This window comes from Schistocerca nitens, chromosome 3 (assembly GCF_023898315.1).
Source record: "Schistocerca nitens isolate TAMUIC-IGC-003100 chromosome 3, iqSchNite1.1, whole genome shotgun sequence".
In the NCBI taxonomy this organism is placed as follows: domain Eukaryota; kingdom Metazoa; phylum Arthropoda; class Insecta; order Orthoptera; family Acrididae; genus Schistocerca; species Schistocerca nitens.
This window is the reverse complement of record NC_064616.1, coordinates 913,614,723-913,642,395: the sequence shown is the minus strand read 5'-3', so window position 1 is coordinate 913,642,395 and position 27,673 is coordinate 913,614,723. Positions and strand designations below refer to the sequence as shown.

General features: G+C 41.0%; 1 protein-coding gene across 1 annotated transcript in view; it reads right to left on the bottom strand.

Moving 5' to 3' along the window:
* Nucleotides 1-26,532, bottom strand: part of LOC126248974 (dual serine/threonine and tyrosine protein kinase-like) — a 317,035-nt gene extending 290,503 nt beyond the window's left edge. The window contains exon 1 of the mRNA XM_049950529.1: nucleotides 26,401-26,532. The gene's annotated coding sequence lies outside the window, so the exon portion shown is untranslated. The remainder of the gene's footprint in view (nucleotides 1-26,400) is intronic.
* Between the last annotated feature and the right edge of the window lie 1,141 nt (nucleotides 26,533-27,673).

The window sequence follows — 27,673 nt, the reverse complement described above, 5'->3', positions numbered from 1 at the left end:
TCCACATCAAGCGGATTTTTAATAGGTTTTAGCACTGGAATGATGGTGCTCTCCTGCCATTGTGATGGAAAGATGCCATCACACCAGATCCGGTTGAAGAGGACAAGGAGATATTGCTTGTAGTCAGACGAGAGATGTTTAATCACCTGACTGTGGATCCGATCTGGCCCAGGAGCTGTGTTGGGGCAATGTGCAAGGGCAATGAGGAGCTCCCAATCTGTAAAGGGTCCACTGGGGCATGTAGTGAACGAGAGGATTTTGCTTTCCATCCACCGTTTGAGGTTGCGAAAGGCTGGGGGGTAGTTCCCCGACACAGAGGCTCAAGCATAGTACTCAGCGAAGTGCACGGCAATCGCGCCTGCGTCGGTAGAGAGCACGCCACTGATGTTAATGCCAGGGACACCTGTTGGGGTCTGGTACCCAAAAAGATGTCTGATCTTCACCCAGACTTGGGAAGGTGACGTATGCCACTCAATGGTCGACACGTACCTATCCCAACACTCCTGTTTCCATCGTTTTAAAAGCAGGCGAACGCGGGCACGGAGCCATTTAAAGGCTATTAGGTGCTCTACGGAAGGGTGCCGCTTATGTCACTGTCGAGCTCGCCAACACTCCTTAATTGCCTCAGCGACCACCAAGGGACTGTCTTTTGCGGGGGGGGGGGGGGGGGGGGGGGGCACCCTAAAGAATGAGGGATCGCATTTTCCGCCACAGAAGCGATCATTGTAGTGATCACCTCAATCACAACATCGATGGCACCATGTGGGGGACATTCAACAGTGACAACAGAGGTGAATGCTACCCAGTCTGCCTTGTTTAAGGCCCATCTGGGTAGGCGTCCATGGGCATGATGCAGGGCAAGTGACAGGAAAATGGGGAAGTGGTCACTACCACACAGGCTGTCATGTGCCCTCCAGTGGATAGATGGGAGAAGTCCTGGGCTGCAAATTAATAAATCAATGGCTGGGTAACTACCACGAGCCACACTGAAATGTGTGGTCACCCCAGTAATTAAGAGGCAAAGGTCGAGTTGAGAAGTAAATTTTCAGCATCTCTGCCACGTCCAGTAAGCATGGTGCTATCCCACAAGGGGTTATGGGCGTTAAAACCTCCCAATCAATGCAGGCAATACGTTCAGGGGTACCACACCATCTGGAGGGAGATATACACTGCAGACAGTTATTTCCTGCATCGTCCACATCCTGACAGCCGCAGTTTCAAGAGGAGTCTGAAGGAGCACAGGTTCACTACATACCAACTTCAGGACATAAATGCAAACTCCACCTGACACACTATTATATTCACCATGGTTCTTTTAATATCCCTTTAGCCACAAAGGGCAGGGATCTGCATTGCCGGGAACCAGGTTTCCTGGAGGGCAATGCAGAAAGCAGGTCTAAAGCTTAACAGTTGCCATAGCTCAGCCAGATGGTGGAAAAAACTGCCACAATTCCACTGGTGGATGACGTCATCATGAGACTGGGAAGCCATGAAACACTCAATGAGGCAGTCTATGCCTCAGGGTCACCTGCTGCCACAGATTTATTTCCTGAACAGGCTATATCCATTGTGTCTGAGGGTCTGGCGAGATCTAGGTCCTTAGTGGATGCCAGAATCTTCATTTCATCCTCAGAAGCAGAGATTGTAGGCAGCAGTGGTGTGGGTGCCGCCACAATCCCCTTGGTTTTGGGGTATTCTTTCTGGATTTCTCTCACTGATCCTTGTGTTTCTCTGGCTGGGATCATGTCACTGATTCCGTGTCACTGATTCCGTCTCCATGACGGAGGATGATCGTGAAGCCCTACGACCAGCTGCTTTTGGGCGCTGGTGGATGTCATCTTTCCCACTAGCAGTAACCTGGGAAGGGAGTGACCCAAGGGAACCCTTCCTAGCAAGGGCAGCCAAAGAAGACTTATGCTTCTCCAGCTGAGAAGTAGAGACTGATGTCCCTGATGGTTGGGGGGGCCAGTGCTCCCGAGGTAGGCGGTGCAGGAGCAACAAGGAGGAAAGTTCCCCCCCACCATCAAGGGGGCAAGTGTAGTCTTCCAGCTCCGAGAGCCGACTAGAACTTGCGGAACTGATGGGGCTACAACTGTTCTCGTAGCAGCGGCATAAGAGGTGGTCCTAGCCACTGGATGTAGGTGCTCAAATTTCCTCTTATCCATCGGCCCTGTGTCTTGTATTCCATGATTTTCCTTTCTAGCTGTAAAATCCTGCAGTCTGGTAAGCAAGGGGAATGATGCCCTCCACAGTTGACACAGGTGGGAGATGGTGCACATGGAGTATTGGGATGGGGTGGACGTCCACAATCTTGACATGTGATGCTGGAAATACAGCAGGAAGACATATGCCCGAACTTCGTGCACTTAAAGTATCACCTTGACCCTCTCAGGTAATGTGTCACCCACGAACGCCAAGATGGAGGCACTGATGGCAACCTCATTATCCCTCAGACCCCGATGGATGTGCCAGACGAAATGAACTCCTCATCACTCTAAATTGGCACACAGCTCTTCGTTGGACTGCAAAAGAAGGTCCCTGTGAAATATGATACCCTGGATCATATTTAAGCTCTTATGAGGTATGAGGGTAATGGAAACCTCCCCCAGCTCGTCACAAGTGAGTAATGCCTGTGACTGGGCAGAGGATGCCATTTTTATCAAGACTGACCCTGACAGCATTTTGGACAAGCCCTCAACCTCCCCAAACTTGTCCTCTAAATGCTCTACAAAAAAACTGAGGCTTCATCAAGACAAAGGAGTCCCCATCAGCTCACTTACATACGAGGTACCGGGACGAATAAGCTTCGCTGCCATCGTTAGCCTGGCGTTCCTCCCATGGTGTGGCCAGGCAGGGGAACAATCTAGGATCATACTTCCTTGCATTGTACTGAGACTTGGAATGCTTAGAGACTGCTGGCATTTGATCAGCAGCAAGTGGTGACGTTGTACGCTTCATCGTGCGTCATCAGCTGCCACCCACTCCGACCAGGGGCCCTCCCCACGGGCGCCACCCAGCCTCAGCAAAGGCCACCTGGCAGGATGGCCATTGCTCGGAGTCCCTATGCCCCAGGGTGACAGGCATCTACTCCTTGGCATATGTGGGGAGTTAACGGCGCAGGCATCAGCACAGCGATCCCTGTGTAGTCAGGGGGTTACAACCAACAGAGTACATGACGGCCCCACCACAACAGACTGGCTACCGTGCTGTATATGAGGTGCAAAGAATTCCATGGTCATCGTCAGTGCAGAAAACAACACTGCATAGTAGGTGGAGGAAAATGCGTACAGGAAGGTGTCCTCACCCAAGAGATGGAGGATGAGTGGGACTGCAATGCCTTGATGAGAAAGTAGGCTAAAGATCTCAATGCACAATGGACATGATGCACCATGTAAGGCACCCTTCCCCAATTGGCTTGCTCTTCAGGAAAATTTTGAAAAATGGAGGTCAAACCCAACAGGGGAACTTCACATAAAGGTCGAAAGATGAGAGACTCCTTTTACTTGCCTCTTATGACAGGCAGGAATACCTCAGGCCTATTCTAACTCCTGGTCCTGCAGGGGGAAGGATGGCGTGTATTCATAAATGAGAGATCAGACTCAGGTTGCGAAGGGGGAGATTGCATCTCCAGGGGCACCAGAGGACCATGTCCTGGAACTTCTCCTCCTTCTCCTCCTCTTCCTCCTCCTCCTCCTCCTACAGAGGTGGATGGGGTAGAGCACAGAGGGAGTACAGGATTCTGTAAGATCAGGAACTGAAAAGGAGGGGGGGGGGGGGGGGGAGGCCATCACTGGCAGATGCCGAAGGAGGGGGCACTACTTCTGCAGGGGAAGGGGTGTGGCTCCCAGAAGGGAGGATGTGGGAACTGCAGGAGAGGGGGAGAGGAGATATAGACAGGGCTGGGGTAAGGAAGAGGTAGTAGGGGGTAAAAGCATGTAACAGAGGTAAAAGTTGAATAAAGTGACACTGGATGGAGTCTGTAGTGTTTTGGTGAGCCTCAGCGAAAGACAGGCGATCCAAGAACTTGGTCACTTGGATCTGGTGAGTGAGGAGAGTGACGTTCATGACAATTGACAAACACAGGCAGCGGAACAAATGGGCTTTGCTCATGGAGCGGGTGTCCACAGTCACCACACAGAGGGTCCATCGTACAGGGGAAAGACATATGCCCAAAACGGAAGCACTGAAAGCACCTCATGGGTAGTGGGACGTACAGCTTCATGTCACATCTATAACACATAACCGTGACCTCCTTTGGGAGGGTACCCCCTTGAAAGCCAGAATCTACGCACCAGTATCTGTACAGTTGTCTTTACGACCCTTCTGCACATGTCGAACAACATTAATGCCATGTTGCTCCAGATTAGCTCAGAGTTCCTCATCTGCAGGATGAGGTCCTTATGAAAAATCACTCTGTGGACCATATTCAGAGATTGGTGCGGGATAATAGATACTGGGACACTGCCAAGACAATGACAAGCATGACTGGGCGGCAAAAGAAGCTTTTATCAACTGTCATCCAAAGACGGCAAGCATGGCCCTCCTCCCATGGTGCAGCCAGGGAAGGGAAGGCTGCAAGGTCATACAAAGTAGCATTCAATGATTCTTCACCACTCAAGAGAGATGGCCATTTGAGAACAGCCAGATTTTTGCACCTCGATACACTTCGTGCACCAAGCATCCACCCTGATACTACCCACTCCGATCAAGTGCTCTCCCCATGTGCACCACCCAGCCACAGAAAGGGTCGCCTGGCAAGGCAGCCATTGCCAGGAGTTCTGATGCTCCAGGAAGACAAGCAACCATTCCTTGGCATACATTGGTAGGGAACAACTCGGGTGTCAGTAGTGTGATCCTTGTGTTGTCAGGGGCTCAGCCAAATGGGTACATAAGAGCTCCATCACACGGACTGGCTACATGTGCTGGTGACCTAGAGGGATGGAGAGGGCACTAAGCGGGGAAGGAAGGGGGAGGAGATGATGATGATGATGATGATGATGATGATGATGATGATGATGATGATGATGAATGGTTTGCGGGGCACTCAAACGCAGGGTCACTAGTGCACATACAAAGTCCGAATTTTTACACAGCCCAATTTCTGGATACATTCCAGTCTAACCACTGTCACGAATGGTGGTGATGAAATGATGAGGACAACACAAACACCCAGTCCTCGGGCAGAGAAAATCCCCAAGACGGCCGGGAATCGAAACCGGGACCCCGGAAGTAGGGAGAGGAATCCACACCGTAGACAATAGGGAGGGAGTTCTTCCCCAAATGGATCACACTAAAAAAAGAAAATTTAGACATGGAGGTCAAACCTCAAGTGGGGACCTAAATGCCAAAATGGATGAAAGAGAACAGGCAAGAGGAACAAAGCTGCATGCAATATTACAGGGAACCAGGTGGATAGCCAGATCGACATTAATCTGAACACCGAGAGAGGAGGAGGGGGCAGTGAGGAAGGACTGAGGATAGGGAGGGAGGGGCAGAATGAAGGAAATGCAGGCAAGAAAGGAAGAATGGGCTACTACAATAGCTTGGGGCTCCATGTGCGCCACACACCAACTCACAAAAGTACCTTGAGCCCTGGGGGGGGGGGGGGGGGGGGGGAGAGGGGGCTGAAAATATTGAACTGGTCCTAAATGCCCCTGTGGACAGCCTACTTTCTTCTCAACAGACTGCATTTGGTACCTTAAGGTATGATGGTCTGGCAGATCCATACATCATGCATCCACTATCAAACAGAACCTATATAAAGGTGTATAAAACTGGAGCAAACAACCTCAGTGTCAGCTCACTGCAAAGTTGGGAGAGTAACTAAAACCTGATGTGTCATTCCCAAAGAAAGAGTACTGAATGGGACCCTTCCGCATGGGTAAAATTCTATCTATAGTTATTACAAATACCATCACACCTAAAACACTACCATGAAGCACACTACTTCTTACAGGGAATCATCAATAATGAAGGCACCTACATGCCTCCCTATGCATGAAGCTGTCTGAGGTAATGGATTGGATTGTTTGGGGGAAGAGACCAAACAGTGAGGTCATCGGTCTCATCGGATTAGGGAAGGACAGGGAAGGAAGTCGGCCGTGCCCTTGCAAAGGAACCATCCCGGCATTTGCCTGGAGCAATTAAGGGAAATCACAGAAAACCTAAATCAGGACGGCCGGACGCGGGATTGAACCGTCGTCCTCCCGAATGCGAGTCCAGTGTGCAACCATGTGCCACCTCGCTCGGTGTCTGTCTGAGGTAATAGCCTCCAAGTAATGTCATACACCTTCTCCAGATAAAGAAATACATGTTTACCTATTAGGCGATGTCCGATTGAGGAAAACCTATTGTGTAGCTTTATCTTCAGACAGATTATCTGAGATCTTTCAAAACCACAATGAAAGCAATTTAGGACCCATTTGGAATTAATACAAAGACCAGATAGTTGACCATCTACTGTACAATGCTTCCTAAGTAGTTAATGTGGTAACTAACAGTGGCTTGGGGAGACTCAGTCTTTTCAGGCTTAAGAAGAGTTAAAATAGGGCAATTCTATGTCATTGACGGAAGTTATTCCTATTATTAAGTTAAAAATGTCAAGAATTTTGTCATAATTTCCAGTGAGGTGCCGTAAAGGTTGTAATGGATTTTGTTATGATTTGGTGTCATGTTATGAGTCAAAGGAAAGGCTGACTCCAACTCCCACATGGTAAAAGGGCAGTTGTGAACTTAATTATAGAGAAAACTGAAGTCCTAACCATCACTTAGCAGCCCCATGGAAGTTGCAGAAAGCTGTACTTTGCACAACAATGATGGGGATTCTGACAAAATGTTCAGCCATACTCTGGGCTCTATCTCCTTTCCTGGTCAGGAGAATTTCACTCTTCATTACAGTACAAACATGGCACCTCTGGCCTCTTCCTGAAATGGTCCCAATGGATTCGCACACATCAATTGACAAGGGTGGTTAACAGTATTCAGAAACTGTTGCCACACTATGACCTTGGTATTTCAACATCCTGGCACATTCTCTCAAGTCAGCCAGTCTTTCAACTAGAAATAGCCACCTACATGCCTCCAATTGCTGAACAGTATTTGTCACTCCACCAGAGGCAAACTGTCCTCCTCTTCCTCCTTAGAACTGTATAATTGTGTGATGGATGCTTCACCACCATGACTGATGTGTTGGTAATGTGATCCAACCTCTCTTGAACACAAGTTGACTATAGAACCCAGTACCCTGTTTGCCTTGATGAGCACCCATATTGATGTTTTTATATTCCACAGATATATGCACTAAATATGTTACTCCTTGCCTTTTTCTCTCCATTCAGTGAGATGGGGAATCTGTTGTGAGATCTGTTAGCTCACTCAAACTGATAACATCTGTATTGTGATCATCATTGTCGAAGAGGTGTCTGTCATACGAAATTTTACTTTCCTTAAAATTTATCATCTTCCTTACTCTTGCTCCTCTGGTGAGGGGCTATTGTGTGCTATTGCTGTTGCTTTCTTTGTGAGGCAAATGTATTTTGAAAGACCTTCAATTAATTACTCTGCCATGAAACATGAAGTGTTACAGCAATTTTCATGCACAAAAACATTGGTCTCTTTCACTGACTTCCCTGTAGCTGGTGCAAAACTTTTGCAACTGGCAGATTGTGCAAAGATATATGCTCCTCTAATGACACCAAAAGATTCTGTGGCTGACAGGTGCTACTTTTTTTTTATTTTATTTCTTAGAGAGAAACATGGACCTCTCTTCAACATGTGATACTTTCTTGTACAATGAAAACACATTTGGTGTAAAGGGTGTGATGTGTTCTGTATACATGCTGCATTTGCTACAGATTACTTGTTCCTTATAAGTCTGAGACAGATCAGAAAGGGCATATTACAGCTATACGTTTTATTGACTTCAAAATTTTTTGTCAAGTCGTTGAGGACTCTTCATATGTAGAAAGGGATCCCTTTCTCAAAATTTCCGATATGAGCCTTTTGTTTGCAATTTAATTTTTTTCCATGAACCTTCTTCGCCCAGTTCTTCTCAGCAAGGTTACAGTAGAGCCATGTCAGGCATTAAACAAAGGCAGGAATGCAGAGAAAGACTGCAAAAACGATGTAGTTCTCTTTCATGCTGTGATGACCTACATAATTCATACACTTTTGATGAACCTTAAAATTTTACAAATTTTCTGCCAATAAGAAAGAATTCATCAATTTGTATTCACTGCATTGGACAGATTAGATTAGATTAGATTATTACTTGTTCCATAGGTAATGAATACGACACTTTGTAATGATGTGGAACGTGTCAGGTTAATAAAAGATGTCTGTACAAGATATTACATTACACAAAATATTGCATGACACTAATGTTTAAGTTTCTTTTCTTTTTTTCCCCCTTAATTTATATCTAAAAATTCAGCCAATGAGTAGAAGGAGTTGTCATCTAGAAATTCTTTTAATTTATTTTTAAATGTTAGTTGGCTATCTGTCAGGCTTTCGATGCTGTTTGGCAGGTGACCAAAGACATTTGTGGCAGCATAATTTACCCCTTTCTGTGCCAAAGTCAGATTTAACCCTGCATAGTGAAGATCATCCTTTCTCCTGGTGTTATAGCTATGCACACTACTATTACTTTTGAACTGGGTTGAATTATTAACAACAAATTTCATAAGTGAACATATATACTGTGAGGTTACTGTGAGGATCCCTAGATCCTTAAACAGATGTCTGCAGGATGACCGTGGGTGGGCTCCAGCAATTATTCTAATTACACGTTTTTGAGCAATGAATACTTTTCTACTCAATGATGTATCACCCCAGAATATGATGCCATACGAAAGCAGTGAATGAAAGTAGACATAGTAAGCTAATTTACTGAGATTCTTATCACCAAAATTTGCAATAACCCTAATAGCATACGTAGCTGAACTCAGACGTTTCAGCAGACCATCAATGTGTTGCTTCCAGTTTAACCTCTCATCAATGGATACACCTAAAAGTTTTGAAAATTCTACCTTAGCTACAGACTTCTGTTCAAAGTCTATATTTATTACTGGAGTTGTGCCATTTACTGTACGGAACTGTATATAATGTGTTTTATCAAAATTTAAAGAGAGTCCGTTTGCTGAGAACCACTTAATACTTTTGTGAAAAACATCATTTACAATTGCATCACTTAGTTCTTGGTTTTTGGATGTTATTACTATACTTGTATCATCAGCAAAAAGAATTAACTTTGCATCTTCATCAATGTGGAATGGTAAGTCATTAATGTATATCAAGAACAGTAAAGGACCTAAGACCGAACCCTGTGGGACCCCGTACTTGATGGCCCACCAGTTTGAGGAATCAGCTGTTGTTTTAACATTACATGAACCACTTATTTCAACTTTCTGCATTCTTCCAGTTAAGTATGAATTAAACCATTTGTGCACTGCCCCACTCAAACCATAATGATTTAGCTTATCTAAAAGAATTCCATGATTTACACAATCAAAGGCCTTTGAGAGATCACAAAAAATACCAATGGGTGAGGTCCGGTTATTCAGAGCATTTAATATTTGATCAGTGAAAGCGTATATAGCATTTTCTGTTGAAAAGCCTTTCTGAAAACCAAACTGACATTTTGTTAGTACTTTATTTTTACAAATATGGGAGGCTACTCTTGAATACGTTACTTTCTCAAAAATTTTTGATAGAGCTGTCAGAAGATAGATTGGGCGGTAGTTGTTGACATCTGACGAATCCCCCTTTTTATGCAATGGTTTTACAATGGCATATTTCAGTCTATCGGGGAAAACACCCTGCCCCAAAGAGCTATTACATTCGTGGCTGAGAATCCTACTTATCTGTGGGGAACCAGATTTAAGTACCTTGCTGGAAATGCCATCAATTCCGTGAGAGCTTTTACTTTTCAGTGAGTTTATTATTTTACTGATTTCAGAGGGAGAGGGTGGTGGAATTACAGTTGTTTCAAACTGCACAGGTATGGCCTCTTCTATTAGTAGCCTTACTTCTTCTAGTGAAGATCTAGATCCTATTTTCTCCACAACATTTAAAAAATGATTATTGAAAATATTTTCAATTTCTGATTGTTTGTTAGTACACTTGTCATTCAGTTTTATGGCACAGGCTCTTGGTTGCCCTGTTTCCCTTTCAATAATATTCCAAATTGCTTTAATTTTATTATCAGAGTTACTGATCTCAGACATGATACACATGCTTCTGGACTTTTTAATAACTTTTCTTAGTACCGCACAATAGTTTTTATAATATTGAACAATTTCAGGGTCAGTACTCCCTCTTGCTGTTAGATACAGTTCTCTTTTACAGTTGCAAGATATTCTTATTCCTTTAGTTAGCCAAGGTTTTTTATGTTTTCTTGGAATTATGTTTAACTATTTTATTGGGAAAACAATTTTCAAATATACTTAAAAACGTATTGTGAAATAATTTATATTTGAAGTTTGCATCGGGTTCCTTATACACTTCATCCCAGTCTAGCAGCTGTAGGCTTTTCCGAAAGTTTTGCAATATTTACACTGTTAATTGAACGCACTGCTTTGAAAGTCTGATTTGATATACTGCATGGAGCTATGTCATGTACTGTAACTAGCTGTGCACCATGATCTGAAAGACCATTCTCAACAGGATAAGCATTTATGTCCTTAAATTTATCTTGGTCTATAAAAAAGGTATCTATCAAAGTACTGCTGCTCTTTGTTATCCGAGTAGGAAAATCAATGACGGAGCTCAAATTGAAAAAAACTGAGTAATACTAAAAGGTCATTCTTCCTATTACACTCTTTCAGGGAATCAACATTGAAATCCCCACAAATGATAATTTGCTTCCCCCTGTCTGACAGATAGCACAACAAAGCATCCAAGTTTTTTAGAAATAGCTGGAAATTCCCTGAGGGGGACCTATACACTGTTACAATTATGAAAGTGCCATCATTTAGTTTAAGTTCAGTGGCACATGCTTCTACACAAAAAATTTTAATTTCTAAATTTTTTACACTGTGGAAGCTTTTGATATCTATGGCAACTCCTCCTCTCATCATATTAGCTCTATTTACATGTGCAGCTAATTTTTACCCATTGATGCTAACCTTTTGCATATCAGTGACAATGTGATGCTCAGACAGGCATAGTACATCTATTACATTCTCAGTTTCTGTATCTTCTCAACAAAGCAGAAGCTCATCAATTTTATTCTTCAATCCCCCAATATTTTGAAGAAATATACTAACATTATTTTTCACTTTACTTTTGTGAGTATCTTGAACTTTTTTAACATCATTAGTACTTGCCTGGCTGAGTTTCCCACAGTACTTGCTGTAACCTCTATGGATTTAAAGACTGCCATAAGAATGAGGGTATCCATTGACTTCAAGTTCTGAATATTTACAAACACAAATCGTGTAGTTACTTGTTCAGTGTTTACATATTTGCATACAGATAATTGTTTTATTATGTGTAGAGTAACCCAAGGCACTAACATGCACCCGGAATCTCAGTTTTAGAAAAACTTATTAGTTACAAACAGGCAGGTTATTATAAAAACTTATTTTGCCCATCTGCAGGCTTCAAATTTTTTGCAGTGTACTAATTTTTCCACCAAAACGTTAACTCCATTTTGTTCTTTGGGCAAAGGTAAATAGGCTCTACAGTGCTGTTATTTCGTGTTTTGTGATGATTTGTATTAAGATCAATAAACCTTTAATCACAAAAAAGGAACCAGAACAATATGTTCATAATGTATGGACAGTTGATGCAGAAACATCAACAATTGATGCAGAAAATATAATACTAATACCGAAAAACAGAAACTCTGCAAGCACCAACAAAAGTCATTAAATTTGTGCATAAAATTATAGGAGACTCAATATTTATAATAATAAACCAATCTTTTAAATGTGGATGTTTCCCCAGATTTGCTAAAGTGCACAGAAAAAAATGGTGTTAGGAAAAGGGTTAAGAGAGGATATGGGAAATTATCATGCTCTGTCTGTCTGTCTCTCTCTCTCTCTCTCTCTCTCTTCTTCCAGTTCTGCCAAAAATATTCGAAAAAGCTGCTACTATCCAGTTCGAAACTTTACTGAAAATTATGAGATTCCGAAAAATCAATTTGGCTTCCAGCTTGGAGAAAAGCTGTTGTCATCATGGTCTTCAGTCCGAAGATTGATTTGATGCAGCTCTTCGTGCTAGTCTATCCTGTGCAACCTTTATCTCCAAATAACTACTGCAAACTACATTCATTTAAACCTGCTTACCGTATTCATCTCTTAGTCTCCTCCTACAATTTGTACCCCCCCCCCCCCTCCCCCAGCCCACACACACACACACACACACACACACACACACACACACACTCTCTCACTCTCTCTCTCTCTCTCTCTCTCTCTCTCTCTCTCTCTCTCTCTCCCCTCCCCCCCCCCTCCAATACTAAACTGACAATTCCTTGATCTCTCACATATCATCTCCTGTCAACTGATCATTTGAGGCACTGAGAACCATAAGGGTCTAAAAAACATACCACCGTTGGAACCATGTGTAATCAGATATCAGAAAAACCAGTCAGGCAGCTTTTCATGAATGTTCATATACATGTTGTGGACCTACAGCACAGATGAATCTGGATCACTGTAATATCAACAGATGTCAGGAGAACAGATACTTCCACAACCCCACAATCAATCACTGCTGTGCTTTAGACTAGAGATGGGTAGTTCGCAAACAAACGGGTTCCAAGGAACGGTTCACCAAGATGAACGAAAGGACCGAGAGGAATGATCGGTTCATAGTTCACTTCGGTCGCGGCGGTCTACTTATAGTTCCCGGGAACGAGGAACGATCAGTTCATAGTTCACTTTGGTCGCGGCGGTCTACTTATAGTTATCGGGAACGAGGAACGATCGGTTCATAGTGCACTTCGGTCACAGCGGTCACTTCGGCTGTTCTTGTTCCAACCTCGGTCCCGTGCTCATCTCAGTCTTGGTCTCCCTCGGTCGCACTCATTGTTCTTCGCGTGACCACCTGTCTCAGTTCCACTGCCGACTGCTCTTAGTTGTTCAGTATCCAGTTGTTCGTTTCGTTCACTGCGCTCGCCCATTTTACATGTGTTCCAAACTGTTCTTGCACTTGGTTCTGGCTATGCAGCGTCCACGGCCGGGAATTAAAAAGTATTTTATAGTTACGTAAATTACATAAAAATTACGTTGTATCTAATAGGTAGGTCTTTTCAGGTAACAAAAGGGCATATCAGCTCACTTCATTATATCAATGAACAGCAGAAGACATACTTATAACAAGGCAAGTTTTTTTTTTTTTATTCATATATTTTTTGGTTTCATCAACTTGATTTAGTAAGTAACTTTCAATAATTTGTTCAATTTTTAGTGTAAGAAAATTCATATAAAACGATTTTCGTGTATCTTTCATATACAAAACATTACATTTAGGAAGGCTCTAATTATTTTTAAGTTTGGTTGTTTCCAATTTGCATTACCTGCTAGTTAATACAAAACATTACATTTAGGAAGGCTCTAATTATTTTTAAGTTTGGTTGTTTCCAATTTGCATTACCTGCTAGTTAGGTGGGTTGTGGGTCATTTTGGCTCAGTAGGAAAAGCGGTGCCTCTCCATTTGAAAAAACATAGATTGCCATAAAATTGTATTTACTTATCATCTCAAAAACATTTGTTCAGAAGGAGCTTTCAAGCCAAAAACTTTATTACTGCAAACTTAAATATTATTATTATTATTATTGCTGCATTAACTTTAATAATGCAACATAAAAACCTAATTTTTACTAAGCGTGTGACGCAAGTATGATGAGAAAACCACATTTTATTTTATGCTTCCATAAAGTCTCTACTTGGTGCCCTGCATCCTTCAGTCACCTACACTACTAGTTTTCAGTTTTTCATAAGAACCATATACCAAACACAAATGAACGGTGAAAGAGTAAAAATGAACAGTTCCCAAAATAGAACGATCAGCAGTGAACTAGTTCCCAAGGATGAACGAGTTTGCCCATCTCTACTTTAGACCCTTACAGTTCTCAGTGCCTCATTTGTTTTAGTCAAGTTACACCCCAAATTTCTTCTCTCCCCATTCTATTCAGTACCTCCTCATTAGTTAGGTTATCTAGCCACCTAATCTTTAGCATTCTTCTGTAGCACCATGCTTCAAAGACTTCTATAATTTTCTTGTCTGAACTGCTTACCATCCACACTCACTTCCATACAAGGTTACACTCCACGCGAATACCTTCTGAAAAGACTTCCTATCACTTCAATCAATATTTGATAAATTTTTCTTCTTCAGAAACGTTTTTCTTGCTATTGCCAATCTACAGTTTCTATCTTCCCTACCTTAGCTATCTGAAAAGACTTCCTATCACTTCAATCAATATTTGATAAATTTTTCTTCTTCAGAAACGTTTTTCTTGCTATTGCCAATCTACAGTTTCTATCTTCCCTACCTTAGCTATCATCGGTTATTTTATATTTTTACCGGCCAAAACACAAAACTCATGTACTACGGTACTTTTAGTGTCTCATTTCCCAACCTAACTACCTCAGCATTGCCTGATTTAATTCGAATACACTCCATTAACCCTGTTTTGCTGTTGATGATGTTAATTTTCTATTCTCCTTTCAAGACACTGTCTATTTCATTCAACTGCTTTTTTAAATCCTTTGCTCTCCCTGAGAGATTTACAATGTCGTCGGCAAACCTCAAAGTTTTTATTTCTTCTCCCTCGACTTTAATCCAGTCTCTAAATTTTTACTTGGTTTCCTTTACTGCCTGTTCAATGTACAGACTGAATTACATCAAGGATAGTTTAAAACCGTGTCTCACTCCCTTCTCAATCACTCCATCCCTTTCGTGGCCTTATTTTAGACTTTTAACTGCAATCTGGTTTCTTTACAAGTTGTACATAACATTTATCTCAATGTATTGTACCCCTACCACCTTCAGAATTTTAAAGACCATACTCCAATCAACATTGCCAAATGCATTCTCTAAGCCTACAAATGCTATAAACAATTCAGTTCACAGTGTGACTGCTGTATGATGTTTAATTACTCACACTGTGCAGTTTACTGCTTGTTTTAGCAAAAGGGATAAAACATATATTTTGTTACAAGTCTTAGCATCAGTAACGCATTGTGCATTCCTACCTTTCTCTGCTACCCAAACAATTCCTCTCTCAGGTTGTCTTCCACAAGTCATCCCATTCTTCTGCACACAATGAATTAGTATTTTGCAACCATGAGATATTAAACGTATGGTTCAGTAATTTTCACATCTCTCAGCACCTACCTTCTTCAGTAGTGTGATTATAACATTAATCTTTAAGTCTGACTGTAATTCACCCTGGTCTAGTTTAGTTTTATTGAAGACATCTTTATAATCTGGACCCAAGGCCAGGACGTATTATTCTCATTCCTCCACAACCTTAACACCTTCTCTCCCATCCACTTCATCTGGTCCTCCTCCGCCCATCGTGCCACCTTCCTAGATGTTGATCTCCTCCTCTCAGATGACTCCATCCGCACCTCAGTCCACATCAACTCCACCAATCACCAACAGTACTTTGACAGTTGCCACCCCTTCCATACCAAAAAATGCCTCCCATACAGACTGGCCACCCATGGTAGGATGCATCTGCAGTGATGGGAACTCCCTCACCCTGTATGCTGAGGGCCTCACAAAGGCCTTCAGCAGACAACCAATACCCTCCAGCCCTAATTCACAAACAGATCTCCCATGCCACATCCTCTCACACACCTGATCCTCACAGCCATCCCAAGAACCAGCCACAATAGAGCACCCCCTTGTCACCCAATACCACCCCGGACTGAAACAACTGAACCACGTCCTTTGTCATGGATTTGATTATGTATCATCATGCCCTGAAATGAGGGACATCCTACCCAAGATACTTCCCCCTCCCTCTCCCCAAAGTGGTGTTCTACCACCCTCCCAACCCCCTACAACATTCTAGTCCACTCCCACCCCCAATCCCCTGCCATAGGGATCATACCCCTATGGAAGACCCAGATGCAAGACTTGCCCAATACACTCACCCAGAACCACCTACTACAGTCCCGTCACAGGCTCATCCTACCCCATCAGAGGCCAGGCCACCTGTGAAAGCAGCCATGTTATATACCAGCTCTGCTGCAACCACTGCATAGCATTTTACATTGTTATGACAACCAACCACCAGTCAACTACAATGAATGGTCACCACCAAACTGTAGCCAAAAACAAGGTGGACCACCCAGTGGCACAACATGCAGCAGAGCATAACATGCAAGATTTCAATAGATGCTTCCCCTCAACCCCCTCCCTGCCTCCCGCCTCTCTCCTGAGATTTATCTGTTTGCCTTGGTGTTCCCCATCTGCATTCAATATTTGCTTTCTTACAGCTCCCCATCAATCTCATATTGTAATTCTATAGACCATTTTACACAGTTGTTGCCTACTGCTCCCTTTGAAACTCTCAACAACTTCTTTTCGTTTCAACACATCCCTGTGCCTCTTTTTACTTTTCTGCCCTTCCATAGCTTCTTCAGGTTTAAGCTACATTTCATAACTAATAAATTACAATCAGATACAGATCTATACCTGGAATTGTTTTGTAGTTTCATACCTGGTTTCTAATTCTGCCTCTTACCATTATATAAGAATAACCAAGTCTCTTGCACATACTATTTTTTTTTCCTTAGTTCTTGAACCAAGTGTCACCAATGATCAAACTGTGTTCTTGCAAAATGCAATCAGATGGCTTCCCCTTTCATTCCTTTACCGCAGTCCTTCTCCTATTTTTCCTTCTCTTCCTTTCTGTCCAAATCCAATCTCCCACCACAATTTTCACCTCCTTTAATGAACCGGATCATTTCTCTTAATTCATCACACAGTTTTTCAATCTCTTCATTATCTGCAGAACCAGTAGGTGGAGGCCCATGACTGTGTGTACCTTGATTATGGCAACTTTTACACAATAATGATAATAGTTGCTCATTCAGGTTCCTATTTTCTTTTCCATTATTAATTTTTTTCGTCTCATCAGTCTTCTGAACAGTTTGACACACACCATGAATTCCTCTCCTGTGACAACCTCTTCACCTCAGAGTAGCACTTGCACCCAACTTCCTCAATTATTTGTTGGATATGTTCCAATATCTGCCTTCCCCTACAGTATTTACTTGTTACTACTCCCTTGAGTACCGTGGAAGTTATTCTCTGATATGTTAATACCTCTCCTCTCATCCTGTCAGTTTCTCTCATCAATATTACTCCTTAGTTAGTTACTTAGTTTCATATTCCATGGATCATTTTACACAATACATCATATTGATGTGGACTGAATAATTTTACATTCACATCACAAACTAACTCCTAAACATGGCTACATGCTTTTTTCCCTTCAATATACAGACGAGAGTTAGTAATTGTTAACCAGCAACTTTAACACATTATAATAATAGAAACTGTTCTACAGAATAGAAGGAGTTGTCAAGGAGAAACTTTTTCAGTTTGTTCCCAAATTTTACGTTGCCGTCTGTCAAATATTTCATATCACTGAGTAAGTGATGAAAAATTTTTCTTGTAGCATTGTGCACCTCTTTTTATGCTAGAGACAACATTAATGCGGAATAGTGAATGTCATTTTTCCTTCTGGTATTGTAATTATGTACATCATTATTGCTTTTAAATTGTAGTGGATTATTTACAACAAATTTCATGAAGGAATACATATACTGTGAAGCTGTAATCAAACTGCCCAACTGCTGAAACACAAGTCAACAAGACAATCGTGGGCAAGCATCACATATTATTCTAACATTTCTGAGCGACAAAGACTTTCTTAAAGATGAGGTGGCCTAGAACATTATTCCATATGACATTGTTGGATGAAAATATGCAAAATATGTCCACTTATTGATTTGACTCTCCCGAAGATTTGCAATGACTAAGTGCAAATATGGCTTAGCTAAAATGTTTAGTGAGTTCCAAAATGTGCTTTTTCCAATTTAAATTCTCGTCGATATGGACACCTAAGAATTTTGAAGTTTCCACCTCACCAAATGTTACACTTGTCATTGGTGTAGTACCCCTACATATTCAGAACTGAACATGTTTGAGTCTTTTTAAAATTGAGACAATTTGCGGAAAACCGTCAATGATACTTTTGAAAACATTGGTCACCATCTCTTCTATTTCTGTATGCATGCTTGGCAATCCAATACTAGTGTCATCTCCAAAAAGAACTAATTCTGCTTGTTATACAGGTGTTCGGAAATTCCCATTACAAACTTCTAGGACTTGTAGAGTGGAGTGAGTACATACCACTTTGAATAGAAAGCCATGTCCAGAATTGTACCATTTCCATTCTACAATGGTTTCAATTCAAATCTGAAACACGTCCATGGCTGCTGAGGGAAAGAGGAAAGTCCCAGAATTTCTTGTCTGGTATAATTGGGTAGACAGGATGATATATACTACGTCTGATGGTCACATGATATCACTTAATGTCTACCTTGTTGTGAGATCTATTCAATGCCTGTGCATCTCTGATACAGTAAACATGGTTTGGCACATTTTCAAAATACACAGACACACTCCTTGTGTATGGTGAAGCTCAAGGTAATGGAAGAGCTGCTAGTCGGCTGTATCACAAATGCTTTCTGCAATGCAGCACACCATCATACAAACTTTTTGCTCAAGTTATGCAGCAGCTCCAAGAAACATGTACCTTCACTGTGAGGATGCAGGACTGTGGTGCTCCATAGCAACATCGCACACCTGATTTTGACAAAGAAGTACTGCATTGCGCTGAAGAGATCCCCCTAACGACTACTCAAACAAAATCGTGTGCAATGGGTGTTAGTCACAGTATCATCTGGGACATTCTGTGTGCACAATGATAACATCCGTACCACTTACAAAAGGTACTCTCAATGGGTCCAGCCTATTTTCCAAACACATTGCCTACTGCACATGGTAGCTGCACCTCTGCATTGACACAGACCTGTTTCCACATTGAGTTCTGTTCACAGGTGAGTGTAAGTTCATTAGGGGCTGTGTTCTGTATTCACAAAACAGCCATGTAAGGACAGACAAAAACTCTCATGCCACACATCACAGCACCAGTTTGGTATTAATGGGGAGGGCAAGTATTCTCAGTGGTCATGTGACTGGGCCATAACTCCTTCCACTCAAACTAGCTGGTCCTGCACACTTGATCTTCCTAGAAAACAAGAAACCTGTGCCATCATGAAATGCTGTTTCAGCATGATGGTGCACCCCTTCACTCCTCACATGCAGTTCACGGGCATCTCGGCAGACAATATGGTGTAAGACGGATAGGCTGGCCACCACGATCATTATATTTAACTCCTCTGGGTCGTGTTCAAAGCTTAATTTACGAGACTCCTGAGGAGAGAGAGGAAGATCTGCTGGCACGAGTTTCAGCCACTGCACAAGAAAATGAAGAGACATCAGGTGGGATGAAGAGAGTGTACCAGAGTATGCTTCGTAGGTACATTGTCTGTAGCAATGCTGGTGGACATTACATCGAGCTGCTGTTGTAATGCATAAGTAGTGTTCTGTATGTACATAATGTTGGCTTTTTTGTTTTGGAATTATGTAAACACATAGAGTTTAAGTGTTAATACAAACAAATGTGCTTAAGTGACAAATGTATGCTTAATTATGTTTCCTTTCCAATTGTTACCTAGTAACTGTACTGCGTCATGCCCAGCTCAGTTCCTCAACCAGGAGTGGATAAGTTGAAACTGTCATGGAATGGAAATCACTCCCCTCTACAAGTCCTAGAAGTCTGTAATGGGAATTTCTGAACACCCTGTATATTTGACATGAGATGGTTTATACATATAAGGAACAATAGTGTATCTAAGACTGCTTGGGGAACACCACACATGATTTCTCCCTAGTCAGAGTAACATCCCAGGACTATATTGGCTGAACTACTAAGTACAATTTTATGCAATCTTTTTGTTAGATAGGACATTATCCATTGTTGGGTATACCCTCAATCCCATACAACGTTAGGAGAAAACTGTAATTCAGGCAGGCAAATTCCTTAGATATGTTACAGAAAATACCACCCGGTGCTATTTTATTTTTAGTAATTGTAAAATTAGGTGAGTGAACATGTAAATGGTATTCTCATTAGAGCAATTCTTCTGAACACCAAACTGTGATTTGCTGTAGATATTATTGCCATTCAGGTGAGATACTTGGAAAATGATGTCCGCAGTGAAACAGCTCTGTAGTGATTGACATCTCTGCTATTACCTTTCTTAAAAGAGATTTGGCAATGGTATGTTTCAGTCTCTCTGGAAAAATTCCACGAGTTTTTGATTAATTACAATTTCAGATAAGACCAGGCCTATTACAAGGAAACAAATCTTTTGCACTATTGCAAAAATTATCAAAACCAGATGAGCTTTTATTTTCACAAATTCTGAGGAGAACCACCTCATTTCTTATCTGTCCACCTAATTTTCAACATCCTTCTGTAGCACCACATCTCAAATGCTATGATTCTCTCCTTTCCTGGTTTTCCCTCAGTCTGTGATTCACTTCCAAACACAAATGTGATTAAAATGTACATCTGGAAGATACTTTCCTCAAATTAAGATCTACATTTGATATCAATGGCCATCTTTTGGTCAGGAATGCCCTCTGCCAGTTCTAGCCTGCTTTTTCATTCGTTTTCACCTTCACTGATGATAGCAACCCCATCAGCAAATCTTAACATTGATGCCATTTGAACCTGAACTTCAATCCCACTCTTGAACCTTTCTTTTATTTCCATCATTGTTTCTTTGATGTATAGATTGAACAGGAGGAGTGACAATCTGCACCGCTATCTTGTAGCCTTCCAAACCTGAGCATTTTGTTCTTCGTCTTCTATTATTCTTTTTCCCTCTTGGTTCTTGTACATAATGTACATTATACATCTTCCTTTATAGCTTACACCTATTTTCCTTAGAGTTTCAAACATCTTGCACCATTTTACACTTTTGAATTTCTTTTTCTAGGTCAAAAATCCTATGAATTGTTGTAATAGTTCTTAATTCTTGTTTCTATTATTAACTGCAATTTCACAACTTCCGTCTTGGTGCCTTTACCTTTTCTAAAGCCAAACTGATCAACAGATTCCCAGTTTCCTTTTCTATTCTTGTGTGTGTTAATCTTATCAGGAACTTTGAAGCTTGAGTTATTTAGTTGATTGATTGATAGTTCTCGCTCTCATCTTCCCTTGCTATCTTCTAGTTTTGGGTAGATGATATTTCTCCAGCTGTCAGATGGTATGTCTCCAGTTTCATAGATTCCAAAAAATAATTTGAATAGTCAATTTCAGAAATTCCAAAGGACTGTTGTCTATGATTACTGCCTTATTTGGTCACAATTCTTTCAAACCTAACTATGACTCTAATACTGGATCCACAATGTCTTACCTCCTCTTCTAGCAATTCTCCAAACAGTTCCTCCTGTAACTTAATGGTTGTGTACTGTGGCCTGTATAGCCATGAACATAAGCTGGACAACAATGTCAGTATCATTCTAAAATTCTCTGGTCAACATCAGTTAAAAATCAGTTTTCTTGATTGCCATTTTTCGTTTACCAGCCATAGAAACAAATCTTCATATTTACGTCAGTCCTAAGTGACATATTGCTGTGTTCCTGGCTTTTCCTGAACATTTTTGTACTGCCTTCTTTCACTGATCAGTTTAAGCATTTCTTCTGTTACCCATGGTTCCTTTGCAGTTACCTTCCTTGTAGCTATTTTCGTCTGACTTCTGTGATTTCTCTTTTTAGAGATTTCCATTCCTCTTCAACGAACTGCCTATTGTCATATTCATTACCACAATATCTACAGCCTAAGAGAACTTCAAATGCACCTCATCACTCCTCAGAACTTCCATATCCCACTTCTTTCCACATCATTCTCCTTATGATTCTTTTATACTTAGATCTACTCTTCATCATTACTGAACTGTGAGCCAAATCTGTATCTGCTCCTTGGTATGCCTTACAATCCACTATCTTATTTCAGAATCACTATATGACCATGATGTAATCCAACTGGAGATACAGGAAGCCATATCTAAAGGCATTTTCCAAGCAAACTTCCTCCTCTTGTGCTGCTAATCCTTCATTACACCTATTTGATTTTATGTTGATAATCCTGCATTCACCTGACTAAAACTCATGATTTCATAACACGAAATTTCATCAATTCCTACAATAATTTCAACCTACTCATTTCTCTTTCCCAACTGTCTAACCTACTTACACAGTTATGGGATCTAAAATTCCACACTGTGACCAACAGACCGCTATATTTTTTTTGAGGACAAGATCATCATCCTCAGCAGTGCCACATCAATTTCCAAATGGGGGACCATTTTACCTCATACTGTTTTAGCCACAAGGGTGCAATCACCATTGAAATAAAGTAGAAATATTACAGTTTAATGTCCTGTTGATGATAAGGTCATTAGAGGCCCAGCACAAGCTTGAATTGGGGAATACACTCGGTTGTACCATTGCATAAGAACCATGCCTGAATCTACCTTATAGGAATACAGAAATGGCAGAAAACCTAAATCGGGATGGATGGACAGAGATCTGAAGCACCAGCCTCCTGATTACAAGTCCAATGCCTCACCTCGGGTCAACAGAAACATCCGATCTCACGCGTCGGCTTTGACCCGTGACGTAAGGGTGTTGTGGTGTGTGACGTCATTACGGCGCGGAGTTTGGTTTGTGAGTGTGGCGTGTTTGTAGATGTCGTGTTGTTGTTTGTTGTGCCCTCTGGTGGTATGTTCATGGTTTTCGTTTGTTTGGTGTGTTGGGCTCAGTTTGCTGTTGCTCAGTGGTGAGTGCTGCGTGCGTCTTTTTGAAGCGGAATTTGTATCAGTGAGTTAACGGGTTTGTGTGATGGTTAATGTAATGATGATTGCTGTACGTCGGGTGAGTTTGTTATTAAGTGTATTCGGTTGTGGTTTTTTGTTCAGGAATGGATATGAAAGACCAGATTAATAGTTCTCGGTTGAGGGCTATGATGGGGGACACAGCTTTAGAGCTGATTAAATTCCTTCAGCAATTTGGCTTAATTGCCGAAGTCGTGAAGTGCGGTATGTGCCGTGAACCAATGAAATTGGTTAAAGTTCCGGCCTGTCGGTATTGAGATGTTTTTTGTGTTGCATTTGGTTTTTGTTTGTGGGTTTTTTATTTTGGGGTTGTGGGGGGGAGGGGGTTGAGGTGTGGGTGGGTTGGGTTTTTCATTTGGTTCAGTATTTTTTCGTTGGTTGTGTGTGTGTGTGTGTGTGTGTGTGTGTGTGTGTGTGTGTGTGTGTGTGTGATTGTGGTGGCCAATCTAGTTTGTGGGGCTGGAACTTTCTTGTGGTAAGTTCCCTTTTTTTTGTTTTTTGCGTATGTGTTGTGTATTGGGGTATAGGGAAGTGTTTCATTGAAATTTGTGGCTGTGAAGGTTGGTATTGGTATTCGTATAGGGAGATGTTTTTGAGTTACATAGGTCAAGGGTAGTGGTCGATCCTAAGCTGTTGAGCTATATAGTTGGAGGGAAGTGTTAAATCTCAATGTTTGGTGGAGTATGTTGATTTTTGTAATGGGAGATGGGATCGGGCGTTGCTGTTGAGCTATATAGGTCAAGGGAAGTGTTCGATCCCAATTTATGGGATCGGGAGCTACTGTAGATCTATATAGGTCAAGGGAAGTGTCCGATTCCAGATAATAATGTGTTTTGTGGTATTTGGTGAGTTTTGTGATGTCGATTTTTTTCGTCGTCTTGCGTGGTTTTGTATGGCGGTGGGTGGCTAAATTTGTTTATATTTAGTTTCTCCCCACCCAAAAACCCCCAATTTCCCACGCTTGTCCCGTTAGAGTCATTAGACTTTTTGTGAAACCTGTGTGTGTGTGTTTTTCTATGTATTTTCGTCTTTGTGATACGTATGCAACGTTTTTATATCCGCCATATTGGAATTGTCGTTTATGGTCGTTTCCGCCATATTTGTGACGTCATGGGTCAAAGCCGACGGGTTGGATCGGACGCTTCCGTATTTCCCTCACCTCCACACTCTGACACAGTGACATCATTAAACCAGAGATGCATGTTGTTGGGAAAGATAATGACCTAAGTTTCTCCTTTCTCTTGGCATTGACACACAACCAGCATAGCTTGCATTAAACTGTTCACACTTAACATTTGCATATCTTCAAACAAAGTCCCTAAGCATTAAGTTACTGCAAGTCAAACAAGCTGGTGGTTTATTAGCCATTATTATACAATATTTGGTATTGCTGACTGGAATATTCACCACAAGAATTGAATTTATGTTAGTAGGAACAGTTTAAGCTGCTACATAACATCTGAAGGTTTATTGACAGCATATTTAATTTGAGGAGAATACTGAATACAAATTTTTATTCCTGGGTCTGATATGGGTAAAGTGATGTACTTTTCATTGCTACTGTAAGAGTTGAAACTGTGCAAAGAAGGTGAAGAGTATAAAAGCATACAAAGTGTCTACTGGACACTTTTCTCAGATAATACACCCACAACTTGATTAGTGATGAAAAATATCGCCATGTCATTTCAGCAGCCTTCACAAATGCTGAACAGAATAATTATTAATACAACATTATCTGGAATATGGTGACATATTTTGTAAGTATTATTTTGTCAACATCACTGAGTTTTTCAAACTAGAATAGAGTGCTGATGGCAAGTTAGATCTAAAATATTACAATACTTGTGACATTATTCTCAATACTTCTATTATCCAAAAATGTGAAAGAAATATTACAGGCTTCAGTGTTTCATACATAAGCCTCATTTCCTGTCCCTTATAATTGACACCTAAGCAACAATAGAAACCCAAAATGTTCAGAAATAGCACTCCTTAAACAGTAATTATTCTTATAAAGTTTAAATTTGAAATGGAAGTGCAACTAAACTTGTTCATTCTGGATTCATCTTGGGTTCTTCTAATATCACAAGGTGTATCAAGTAGGGCAAAAACTTATAATTTGTGATCTAGTTAACAAATGTAGAACGAAATACGTTCATGATACCATATAAACTCTGCTTCGTGAGAATATAATGCTACACACTTGTTTGTTTCTAAAGAGCAATGCAGCCACACAATTTCAGGAACCATATTAGAGGTCTTTTTAATTATCAACAGTGTAAGATATGAGAAAAAAAACGTAAAAAATTTTACGATTTCAGGAGAGTAGGCTAATGGAAAAAGAAGCACACCACAACTTTTTGTGAGAACTCATCACAAATATTCGATATTCTCTTACATTCGTTTCTTGAAAAGCTGGTACTTAAAAAGTAACAACAAAAATGTGCAAACTGGTAGTGTGTCTTCTGGAAACTCAATGTACGTAAACAAATTATAATACTGGGTGGGCGAACGTGATGAACAAATGCGGAAGAAAAACACTGTTTGTTTCTCTGGGAGTCAAAACATATGAAATGGTTACTAAAACCATAATAACGTTAGGTCAAACGATGAGTTACTCATGTGATAAATAGTGCTTATAATCTATACAAACAGTGATAGTGTAATGCGTAATTGCAACTCACTAATACCAAGAGTTAAAATTCGTTATTCCACGAACATATCGCGACAGTTTCTCATAAAATAGACAATTTTAGTGAAACTGCACAAGGCAGTCTAGAAGAAGAGCATACACATCAGCGTAAGAACGTACAGCGAGTATACCAGTACGTGTACAAGAAATTTTAATACGGAGGAAGTGTCAACGCACGAAATTTGAAGTACATGCACAAAATTAAGAAGGTCTTTCAGTGCGTTGCATATTAATATAATACGTCGTAACGAATTGGAGTCAAATTATTATCACTAAATTTACATTTCTCTTCCATCATTAGTGCATTTTATCTTTTTGTCTGCACAGCAATAACTACAGGCAACATACACCTGGTGTTTGGCTTGTGTGCCCTAGACTTACGCACTTTAGTACACACTCTGGTATCCAGTTCCTGATCGAAGTGTTTAAACAAACTAAAACCATACAAATTACCCTCATCTACAATTGGGATAAATTTTGCGGAAATTTGAGTATACCGCATGCCTGGCACATTCTACTGTTAATTAAATTTTATACATTTACTGCAGTCTCAAATGCTGCGAATTATTAGAACCGACAATCTGAATCGTTCATAACCGGGTAAATTAGTCGCTTCAATCAATTTGTCAACAATTAAAATGTCTCAGTATATTAAACTGAGGTATCACAATGACTTTGTATACTATTAATGTATTACAACAGCAAACCTGAGGCTTCACAAAACAGCGAGACGTAACGATGCAATGCTAATATATAACCAGCCACACTCAAAAATTTAATGCCACAAAAACTCATCCCTCCCTACTAGCTTCTGTACACCAAATGTTACAAAACAAAACACAACACTGGTGCAAAGAACTTTAGCTGTCAGTGAAAGCTGTCAAACATGCAATTATTCTATTTTCTCTCTGAAAACGGCAAGTCAAACCTCGGACGAATGATGCAAAGTTCCCTATTTTCACCATATTGTTCAAATTAATTTTTGAGGAGACATTCAAAAAGTAGCCACTCCAGCAGTAACAAATACGGAAAATATTCCTCCCAGACACTTAAGACCAGTTCACACCGGCCGTCACTTCACGTCACGCCAAAACAATCCACAATGCTTATCAAATAGCATTATTCAGACAGGTCGTCAACAGACATGGCGTATGCACACGCTCTATATTTATTGACATTAGTCCCCAGATGGCAGTTATAAAGGCTCGTTTAAGCTGAGGCAACATCTTGCAACATTGTGACGTGCCACGGAAATGTGGCGTGCGTCGTCCTGTAGTATGCTGCAAAAGACAACATCTTGCGGCCTATGTTGCATGCGGCAGGTTAAATTATATAAAAGCAACAGAATTTGTGCCACACTGAGTAGGTCTTGCAGGAAAATGGGTGATAAAGTGATTATGGCAGCTGCTTACTTGGTCATCGCACATGCAGCTAACAATGGAAATGAAAATAAACGGAAAAGGAAACGATGGTGGAAGAGATGGATATTTAAAGAAGTCCCTCGAACGAGTATACCAGGAGATCTAGCAGCAGAAGATGGTGCATTATATTTTAATTTTACGAGAATGTCCAGTGAAGACTTCAGTTTTTTACTACAGTTAATTACACCTCATATTTTAAAGAAAGATACCAATTGCTAAGACAGTATTTCACCAAGAATTTGACTGGCCATCGCATTACGATTTTAAGCCACTGGGGATTAGTACAAGCCACAAATGTACTTATTCAAAGTATCATATACCCTCATAGTGCCAGAAGTATGTGAAGGTATTTCATCAGTGTTGAAGAATTACATAAAGGTAAGTACACAACATTCAATACTGATTTTATGTAAATAATTTTTAATTTCATTTTTAAGTAAGCAAATAATTGGTGCAAAGTATTTCACTTATTTTTTAAATCTCAAAAATTGATGGAGCTCTTCTGATGTACCTGGTACTTCAAAGAATTCTTCACTCTCACCAGTGTCATTGTCAACGT